Raw genomic sequence first — 11,404 nt, forward strand, 5'->3', positions numbered from 1 at the left:
ATAACCCTTGTATAAATTGTTTCCCACAGGGCTGTCTTCCTTGCCAGCACTGAATTATTTAATGTATTCCTGCTCCAGGCAGCAGAGGATGCACACAGAGATCCCACAGCGCTCAGGGAGGCCTTCTCTGGTGAGCATGCCCCAGGGAACCCAATGAGTGCACAACTACAGCCAAAGCCTGTGAGCAGTATGTGGAAAATTACTCATGAACTTGTGTTAAATCCTCACTTTTAGGTGTCAGGATCATCAAGGCTTCACAAAAACTTGATGTGACCCTGTTAAACACACTGGGTAGGAGTAAACTGATAGTGAAGGGAGGGTAGGAAAGGGGAGGTGGTGGCCCATCGCTGCCCGGGTCAGCAATACCAGAGCTGTCGTGGCTGGCTGAGGGTGCAGGGAGCAGGGACAGCTGCTGTGCAGTGCAGCACCTTTGGGGGGCTGGTACTTGCCCCCCACGAGCAGCAGGGCTGCTGTCTGGAGAGGCAAGGTGGAGGAGGAGGAGGAGGAGGAGGAGAGTGACAGCCACATCAGGACCATGGCTTGCTCTCCCAAAGCCTCTGCAGCCCTGCACATTCACCTGGTCCCAGCAAAACCCACCCTGTGACACTTTCCTCTTCTTCAAGACACCTGTAACACAGGATTTTTTAATTTGCTCTTATTCTGGCTGTGTTTCATTCAATATGCACACCAGGGTTTATATTCACCTTACCCATACAGCTCTGTGCGCAGCTACAGGCTTCTGTTTTTCTCTTCCCCTTCAAATGTTTCAGTTTTATCAAGGTTTCTGAGGGAGAGATGGCCGGGGATGCCACCGGGTGGTGCTCTTGGCATAGAAATGAGGAGCCTGGGATGCTGCTCTCCACTCTGGATTGAGCTCCCTGTAAATGTTTGGGCTTGGCTGCAGCAAAAATTTACAAATGAACTTCGACACCAACAGCTGTTCCTCTCCAGGATGCACAGAAGTTTCTCGATTTTGAAATTAGTCCAGGAAAATAATTTTAAATATAGATATCTTCTTACAATGTCTCCCAAAGGGGAAAAAAAGACCAGTTTTGAAATGGGAATCTTCTTGACACCCCCTCAGAAAGAGTGTGGTGGCTCTGATGATGCCTTGACTCATGCATAAGAGAGGTCTGGGAGATCAGTTGTGCTGGCATAACTTTGTTTTGTGCACCATAGCTGCCATGGGTGGTGGGTGTGGAAATTTGGTGGTTTTGTTTGAAATCTCCCCAGGGGAAAGATGCAGAGATGTCTTCCTTCTGCCTGCTTCCCTGGGAAAGCTCTCTGGTGTTCTGGCCCAAGGGTTTGCCCTGGGGGAACTCCCAGCAGGGATGGCCCAGCTGTCCCTGCAGCCAGTGCTCAGTTACAGCCCTTGGCTGCCTTTGTGGGAGCTGGGCTGACACCCTGAATGAAGGTAGTCTTCTCTCCTTTTCCTACTGAGAATCCTTTAAGTCTTCCCGGCTGGAAAACTCTACAGCCCTTTTTTTTTTCCTGGCATGGTTTCCCATTGCGAACCGCGCCTGTAGCTGTGACTGTGGTCACAGGGGTTTTCAGGATGAGGGGAGAGATGTAGATCTGACTCCATATTCAGAAGGCTTGATTTATTATTTTATGATACATAAGTTACATTATAACTAACAAAAAGGAATAGAAGGAAAGGTTTCCTCTCAGATGGCTAGCTGAAAATAGAAAGGGATGAATGATAACAAAGGCAGCTGGCTCAGACCGAGAGCCAGCTCTGCCGTGACTGGTCACTAAATCCAAATATCCACAGGAGACTAATCATGGACGCACCTGTTGCATTCCACAGCAGCAGATAACCATTGCTTACATTTTGTTTCTGAGGCCTCAGCCCCTCAGAAGGGAAAAAAAATCGAAGAAAGGATTTTTAGTGAAAAGATGTCTGCGACATATAGTAGTCACCCTTTGGCAGCAAATGGCACCCTGTGTTTTTCACAATTTGAAGAGTTGGCTGTTTTGGCCACTGTTTTGCTCTCACCTCCCATTCAGCTTGTCTGTTTTGGAGATGAAATCCAAGATTCGTGCCTATGGCTGAGATGAGTAGAGCTGTTGTCACTGATGTGCCATCTGACACCTCAGAATACAAAGAAGGATCCAAGAGGAGATGAACAGGGGACAGTCTTGTAAGTCATGTCCCCAAGTGACAAATAGATTGAGGGTGGGTGGAGATGCTGGAGATAAAATGTGTTATTTTGTTCTCTGTCTTACTGAGCAGAGTGGGCTGTTTGCTTTCCTCTGAGTCAGAGCAGAGGAGCTTTGTTCCTCTATTACTAAAGCTGACCTCTGCTACTGGTCCTGGACCAGCCATTCCCTAGCAGCTGAAACTGCTGGGATAGGCAGGAGTTCAGCTGAAATGGGAGCTTGTTGCTAGGCAGAGTGCCAGAGCAGGACTTGGGACCTCAGCAACCTCCCTTTCCTCAGCCTTTGGTTATTTTTTCCCCTGATGTTTTACTTCTCTTCAGGTGAGATACTGAATTTTTATAGCACTTTGCTTCTTCAAGTTCCTCTCAAGTTACTCAGCTTCTTCTCATGGTCCCCAGCACCCTCACGAGAAGGTGAGGCACTTTGCTCAAAAGGCAGAGCAAAACCTTTTGAGGTGCTGGTGAGCAATTCTCTTCCTGCTGGCAGCCCAGTACGAGGTCACCACCTTTCATTTTGGGCATGGCACGGGTGCTGCAACAGCACTGGCCTCTCCAAATTACTGCAGGAACCAGCTGCCCCTATATTAAAAAAGCAAAAACCAGAACCAAACCAAAAAAACACCCAACCAAACCAATCAATCACTGGTGTTACTGTTGTAACAGGTGACACTAACAAAACCAAACAAGACACCAACATGAAACACTAGACTGTCTGTGTGAAGCCATCCTTTAATGGCTCATTGCTGCTCTTAAGTGATGAACAGCCAGAGTCTGACAACAAATCTATTTCTTTATTTCCAGAGTGTATTTGGGGATCCTCAGGTATGTATTTTCCCCTTGCAATGTCTAGTAAAACAGTTACAGCCACCTCTGGTTCCTGATTATTTGGGCCACGTCAGGAATTCCGCTGGGTTATTTTAGCCAAAGTTTTGGGACCTGATCGCCCAAGTCATGGATTCCAGCTGTTGTACTGCTGCTGCAGGGCAGCACTGAGGGACAGACTGCAGGTCCCTGTCCCACATTTAGTGCTCTTGAATCCAGGGTTTGAGCCTGTGTCAGAAATGGCCTCACTGGGCTTGGCAGGGTACACTTTGCAAATGTACATGGGTCTGATTTCAAGTCTGTAGAAATAAATCTAAATTTTTATGATGGATTCATTCCCTTTCTTGAGTTAAACTGACATTCCTCTAGGGATGTCCTAACAAACAGGCAGACAGGGAGAAGTAGGAGGTTGTTTCATTCCGTTATTTGAGGACAAGACTGTGGTGGGTTGTTCACTTTAAGAGCCCATTAGTATGGAAAGAGGGAAAAGCCAAGGAGGTTGCCTAGAAGGTGTTCTGGTGTGTGTGCTTGCAGTGCATCCTTCTTTCACAAGAGGTCTCTCTGCTGTCTTCCAAAGCTTGGGAGAGATGAATTTGCTAATAAAAAGTTCAGCTATGAGAGAGCCCCTCTGCAGATTATTATTATTATTTTTAAAAAATGCTTTGGATACATAAAATGGTGCCAGACTAGGACAGGGAAAACGTCCTATTATTTTTGTTTTTCTTTTCCTAGACCACCTTTTCTAGCAACATATACCATTAAAATTGCTGGATTTAAAAATCAAATGGAATTGAAGTGATCATGCTTGGAAAGGAAATACATTATGGGATCTGCTAGACCCTCTCCTTCTTATAGGAGATCAAAACTTTCCAGTTCCTGGGGTTAAGTGTACTATTCTGTTGCAACAACAAGAACAGAAACAACAATTAAAAAAAATTTGTCTTATTCCCAGAAATGTGAACTACCAAAATGACAGTGTTGCTGGCTATGTAGCAGCTGGAACTTGTTTGGGTTGTAAGCAGTTTCAAATACGCTGCTTGGTTTTTCTGCACCTCTCTGCCTTGTGCTTTGCTGCTAGTTGTGGTATGTGCCAAAAAAGCAGAACCCAAGACCCTGGACTATCAGCATTTCTGGTGGAAACCATGCACCAGAAGGGAGTCTGATGTAGGAGTGAAGAAATCAGAGGCAGGAATTTGTGACCTGAGGTGGACCATGGGCTGTAGCACTCCTCATGGGTAGTTCTTTTTCTTGTGAACGTGCTTGTCTCAAAAATAAGGGGTAAGCAAGGGGAGATGAAGTTCCATGAAGGCACCAAGTAAAATGGGAATTATTTTCTTTATGTTTTCTCTGCTCATCTGTGGGTGGAAGTTGGAGTCCTTGTTGTGCTGGCAGTGCCTGAAGGACAGAGTCCTGGGGGCCCTGTGTGACACTGGGAAGGCCCTGGGGATGAGCTGCTTCCCCTGCCAGAGCTGGTCCCTGAGCTCCCAGGGAGGTTTGCTCTGGGCTGGCACTGCTGTCTCTTCCTTGGTGTGAGTTTTCTTGGCACTACTGGCTGTTTCTTAGAAAAAGGCACAAGATGTTGGGCTCTCTAAATAGGCTGTTGTCTGAGAAATCCTCTTGTGGGCATTAATAGCTATGGATGTGGGAGACTGTGTGTGCACAGGTAAGGGATTACACCAGAGGAATAATGGTATAAATAAAAGGACACTTGGGTACTGAAAAGGATGATAATTTCTCTAATTTGGTGTCCTGGACACTAAATGGGCTGCCTTGAATTGTTGGTAAGTAGTTATCTTTAAAGTAGATTTCCTGTCTAAAAAATATTTTATCAAGAACTTATGCTCTGAAGATGTTCTTGAAAGAGTTGCAAAAGCTGTTCACATGCATAGCTTGAAGGAAAAAAGCTACACATTAAATGTAATTTGCTTTGCACAAGTCAAGGAAAAGAAATGGCCAGAACTCCATGAAACCATGAAAAATAAAAAGTGTTTCTTCTGTTAGTGGTGGCCAGCTGGTCTGAATGTTCCGATCAAGAGAATAAGGATGAATTTTCTAGATCTGCTGTGCTGATTTTGTCCAAAAAGAGGTGATTTGAAAGTTTGTTGGTAGCTGACAGGTATCAGACGTGACCTTGTGTCTCTAGTGGGCTTGGCAATGCATTGAGCATTTGTGTACATCCATGATCTGTGAGCAAATAGGGGGTCTGTTCCTTTTGTTCACCACTGAAATGTGGGTTTGGTATCCAGCTTTATAGACCATGCATAGCATTTAGTTCTGTAGGAAGCCAAGGAAGACATTTTGGAAGGAAGCCTTTTGGAAAGACACTCTCTTTTTTTATGGAAGTGCATCCAAGACTGTAGAGCTTTAGGCCTTACCTTAAGAAAGAATTGTGGGAACAAACAAATTTTGTTGCACTCCATTACCTGGGGTCTGGTTACAATCTTGAAGGACACAGAGAAGCTTCAGAAGACAAACCAGAGACTCCTGTGCTTTCCCAATGTTTATCCCTGCCCCTGTGATGCAGACATAGCCTTGAGCCAGATTTCTCCTGCAGTTTGTTTCCAACATGGAAAAACCTGCAGATATCACTGCATCACATTTCAAATCTGGGTGGATAGTTAGTGGATACACTGCCTTATGTGTACAAATTTCTCCCTTCCTTCTTTTTTTTTTTAATGTTAGTTTTATAAATGCCCTGGAAGGAAAAGCAAAACAAAACACCCTAACAAAAACAAAAAAAGAAAACCTACCCAAAATATTGAGAGTAAGGAACTAACTGAAGGAAAAGAACCTCAACACATAGTTACGAGGGTTGAGATCAGCCACACTCACAAATTCACAAGAATAAAATTTTGAGATTGGGTCATTTATGTGTGTTAAAAAAGCCTGCCAAGTAGTTTCTGTTAGAGAAACAGCTGATTGCACAAGTCCAGAAAATGTCTGAATGGGAGCAATCTGTATTATCCAGGCCTTTTTGGGTTTGAGACTGCATCTGTCTTGCCATGAATGGAGCATAAATGGTGATATGGTTCTACTTGAAGCTCCAGAAACCCCTAATGTTTATGTAGGTTTTAAAATCTGAGCTCTGAATTTATCTGCTCCCATTTGAAAAGACATCTGAGTTTGTGTATCTATTCTACATATCAAATTCTTTCAGCTTTTAAAAAATTAAAAAAAAAAAAAGGATTTGAAAGAGAAATATAACATTAAAACAACCCTTCTGGGTTGTTTCTGGTTTTGCTCTATCCTATTTGCTAGATAAGCACTTAAATTCTGATTGGGTGACTCATAAGGTAAAATTGTAATATGTTATCCTGCCTACCACTCTGATTATCCTTTATGAGAAGGAATGTCACACCTGCCAAAGTGTTAAACATAAAATATTTTTATATGGCATCTTCTATCTCAAAGCACTCCATGAAGCACTGAAATGGTGCTCTAAACTTCCAGATGATGGGGACAATTACTGCTGGGTGAGTCATGCTTTCAGAAATGATTAAGGATTTGGGATTTGGACCCAGAAGCCTGTTCCTCCTCTTATGCTGTCCCCTGCAGTCAAGAAAGTTTCTGGTGTGTTGTAGGGAACAACTTCTTGGCTCACATGGTTTAAATCAAATCAGGATCGAAGCACTGATGGTTATCTAGTAAACCAACAATTGGTGAGCATTAGTATCGGCAGCATGACAGGTAAACCATGGGACTAGATACTTTCAAGATGCTAATTAGAGTCTAAAAGTGCCTAAACTTCCTCCTATAATTAACTCTTGTAACTCTCTGGCAATGCTGAACTGAAGTTTACCTGCTGCTGTGACCATTCTCATCCCAGTCCTGTGAATTTTCATCCATCTTTCACAGTTGATTCCAAGCTGATGCCTTTCCTCAAGTCTATAGAATTCCCTATCCATTTCTGTTTGATCCACCTGATGGTTGTCTTGGGCAAAATCTGTGGACTCTTGTTAATTTTCTCCTGGCAATGTGAGTTTTGAGGCCGGCACTTTCTCCGCACAGGGTTCTCAGGACTTGAGTTGCAAGCACTGTTTACTCCTGCATCCCTTTCACATCATCCCTTGTCATCCAGGGGCAGGCACCCCCCTGCTGCTGTAATTTCTGCTTCCTAAGATTGGAAATAAAAAAATCTCTTGATGGAGAATTCTAAAGCACCTCAGTGGCCTAGACACACCAAATCATGTCACTTTGTGAAACTGGGACTTGTGAAACATCCCAAGACGCTGTTGAGAAAGATGCTCGCTGTGATTTTTTCTAAGGACTCTTTCAGCAAAGAGCACCTGGAGTGGAAAATGCTGTGAGGTCTTCAGCATACATGAAGAATGTGCAGCTTCAGGCTTTGTGAGCTCAACTGTGGCCCACCAGCCCAGTGAGCAGGTTGGATCCTGGAGCCTTTGACATTACAGGAATGTAAAGAGGTTTCCCTCAGAAGCCAGGCAGCTCAGCCTGGCCAGACCTGTGCACTGTCCTTGGCTGGAGCTGGGGAAGGAGCTTCCTCACTGCAAACAGGGATTCATGGAAACCACTGGTGGCTCATGGAAACCACTGTGTCAGGTGGCAGAATGACCACTCTTGCACACAGGGAGCCTTGGCCCACGTTCCAGCAGGGATGAATGTGACTGTGGTCACAAGCGTTGCAGTTGAAGAGAGGAGACGAGAATGTTGACCTCATGTTCAGAAGGCTTGATTTATTATTTTATGATATATATACTACATTATAACTATACTAAAAAGAAATAGAAGGAAAAGTTCTCAGAATGCTAGCTAAGCTAAGAATAGAAAAGAATGAATAACAAAGATCTGCGTCCCGGCAGAGAGCGAGACCCAGCTCTGCCGTGAGTGGTCAGTAAATCCAGACATCCACAGGAGACCAGTCACAGATCCACCTGTTGCATTCCACAGCAGCACATAACCATTGTTTACATCTTGTTGCTGAGGCCACAGCTTCTCAGAAGGGAGCAAAATCCCAAGAAAGGATTTTTCACAAAAGATGTCTGTGACAGATGAATTCCTCATGCCAGTGCCCAGTTAGTGGGTTAAGTGTCCTTGCAATCTTCCTCAGGGCAGCAATGAACTGTGAGTGAGATGGCTTCCTTACAGAACCACTCAGGCTCAGGCACAGAGTGTTGCTGAAGCCTGAGGAACAATCACGTCCCCAGGCAGCAGCACAGTTCTTACAACTGCTGTCTCCTGCTGTATTTTTAAGAGAGAAGTTAGTGTTTGCAGATTGTCTGCGCAGGTGCTCTTGCCTGCATTTTCCTTTCTAGACTGCACGAAGGACACTCTCCCTGCTCTGGGCTGAGGTTGCCCTGCCAGAAAAAGCACTGAGCTTTGCAACTTCTTGGAAATGTGGAAACAAACAAAATGAGGGGCATAAAAAATGCATTTCCTTTGGAATTCAAATGTCAGGGAAATAAGCACATCTGATATGTATCAACTTGACATTCAGAATTGTTTTCTGACAGGATCCACAGATCCTTGCCTGGAAATTTAATCATAAAAGATATCCATTAAGTACACCCAGTATTGATAAAGCTATTTAGACACTAGTTCAATAAATACTAGGCCACTCTTTTGGGAGTATATGTTCCACTAATAAATATGCCTCAAACACTTAAATTCTTGTGGTCCAGGTCAGGTCTTCTAAGTTATCTATTTTCCTTGAAGCTACTTAGAATTTTGTTTGTGCTTGAGTGAATCTTTCATTGAATTCAATGCCTGAGATGATGACAAGAGTTTTTAATACCTTTACAAAGAAACTATACTTATAATCATCCAGTTAGTGTGGTTCAGAGAGCCAAGGCTATATTTATCCTGCAATAAACTACTCAGGGCTTATGTAGTTGTGATAAGGCTCTTGATGGGTTTTCCTAATGTCTGTTCTGAGCATGGGGAGAAGCTGCAGGGGATGAGGCACCTCCCTGGTGTATTCATTTCAACATCCTGCCTTGGACATGTGGCCTCTCTCATGGTGGGAGCTACTCGTTTGTTGTCTTCCACCAATTTTTCTAACTGCACCGGGAAAATCACAGTTTTGCTTCTTTCTTGGAAAAAAAGGAGGTTGAGATCCTGGAGAATGCCAAAGGGGCTGCTTTCCTCCAGGCTTAGCAGCACAGCTGTGCAAAGTTCTCCATGTCCACCTCTTTCCTCTACATCTTGCTTTCTCTGTGGGGTTTGTGGTGTATAACCTGCTTGTGAAGCCTTCTGGGGGGCACTGTAATCCCAGGCTGCAGGCAGGGGTGTCACACACTGTTGATGCTGCTTCCTGGGAAATGCAAACAACTCACTGGCTAACTCTTGTACAGCTAGAACTCCAGGAAAACAGTACATGGATGTGTACATGGAGAAGGAATGCTGATTTGTGAGATGCACAGCAGGGCCAGAAAGCAGACAACCTGTGTTCTTTAGGTTAAGCAGGCAATAAACTGAATGTTTGCCCCAAACTTGAACTGAGCCTAATCAGGAAGGGACAGTGCAGTTTGAGTATTTGCCAGCCTTTTTGCTGCTAAGCTGCTTTTCTAAGCTGCTTTACAATCCCCAGCCAAAATTAATAATAATTAAAGGCCTAATCTAGAAGCCGATGGAAATCAATGAACACTTTCTGTGACTAACACAGAGGTCCTCTCAGAAGACTCTATCTACCTTTTTCTCACTAGGAACCCAGCAGAAGAAGGGTGTGTGTTTGCTTTGCATGGAGACATTACCTCTGGGATGCTGGCATCATCCTAGCCCAATCAAAAGCCATCTCTGCCCGTCTTTCTCCTGTCAGGACCTAACAAAAGTGGCCTTGTGACTTTGTCCCTTTAATGCAGGCTGGAGCATTTTGCAGAGCAATGACAATGTGCTTTCAGCCCAGACTTGCTCTATCCTTCTGGGGCTGCTAAAAGATTTTAAGCAGACTAGACTAGAAAAAACCCCAAACCAAACGGTCCCATTATATATATGTATGCTATAAGGTGAAAATTGGGTCTGAGGACTGGTTGGAGTAGATTATTTGCTGGCTATATCTCCAGCTCAAAGGAGATAAGGAAGGAGGAAGAGCCAGACCTGGGGTTAGACCACTCCTGTACCTGGTAAGGTTTAGTCACTTGGACCAATTTTTCCCTCACTGAGACTATTTCACAGGTGGGTGAAAGCAGTACAGTCCCCTTGTCTCACCAGGACAGAGGTGATCAGAGCCAAAAACTCTCAGCAAACGGAGTGGCAGAGCTGGAGATAAAACCCAAGAGTCAGACTTGCAGGATCAGAGAAGAATCCCTGCAGATGGAGGCTCCCATAAATCTGCTCTATGTCTGTTTCTTAGGATGTTCAGCCATCACTTGCACAATGTGAGGGCTTCTCTCTGCAGAGAGGCCAGTGTCCTATCCATTGACAGAGCAATTTAACCAAGGGAAATCTCTATTTGATGGGTAGCTTACTTGATCTGTTAAAATGAACGCTTGCAGTACATACAATGACTTGAATTTTGACCTTGATATAAATGACAACTTATTACAACGTGTCTCATGCTGGAGAGTGTATCTGAGCTTGGAGTACTCCTTCACAATCACTTCTCCTGGGATGCAGGGGTTTTCAACATATTACTTTCATGGCAGTCAATACCCTATTAAGGTGATAGCAAACCTTAGTGACTGTAATTTAGCATCAAGTCTGAAGTGAGGTAACCAATTTGCTTACCTAATGATATAATCAATAGGCACAGAAATGGAGCAAGGGCAAGTCTGTGTTTTTCTGCCTGCTGCTGGCAAGACAAGCAGCAATGTAACTTAATGAATTACATGAACTGCCTGTTGTGTGACTTGAGAGTCATTAAAGATTTAAAAAAAAAATCACACCTCTCTTGGGAAAGCTACCAAAGTGCTTTGGAGGGAAGAGTAATATCTCAAATCAATTACCATTGGCATACTGTTGTGTTGGATTTCTTATGACATTTTTATAAGACAGATATATACATATATATATATACATAGATACACACACTTTTTTTTTTCGTCCAATCTACCAGTTCTGTTGTCAGTGAGAAACTTGCAGGAAGCTCTCATCTCAACAGCTTTCGCAATGTTGAGAATCTTCCCTGTAGTAGCTAAGAGAGGAGTCAGGGCTTGTACTTTACTCCCATCATTTTATCACCCATTTTGTCAATTGTAATTACCAGTCTTGCCAATTGATTAGTGCTTCCACTTTCCTTTGGTGCCACTTCTATGCCCAGGGAAGTGGGCGAGCTCACAATTCCCACAATATCACATCACAATAGCTGCAGTCCCTCTGACCCATGCAGAGTGAAATCCAGTCTGCTGCATTTGTCCTTGTCCAAAATAAATCAGTGGAGAGGCAGAAGAGATTTTGAGAATGCCAGGAAAAGCCCAGACCTTTGACACTGAGTTGCCCTGTCCTCCCACGACTGACTCTCTCAG

This window comes from Melospiza melodia, chromosome 1 (genome assembly GCF_035770615.1).
Source record: "Melospiza melodia melodia isolate bMelMel2 chromosome 1, bMelMel2.pri, whole genome shotgun sequence".
NCBI lineage: Eukaryota > Metazoa > Chordata > Aves > Passeriformes > Passerellidae > Melospiza > Melospiza melodia.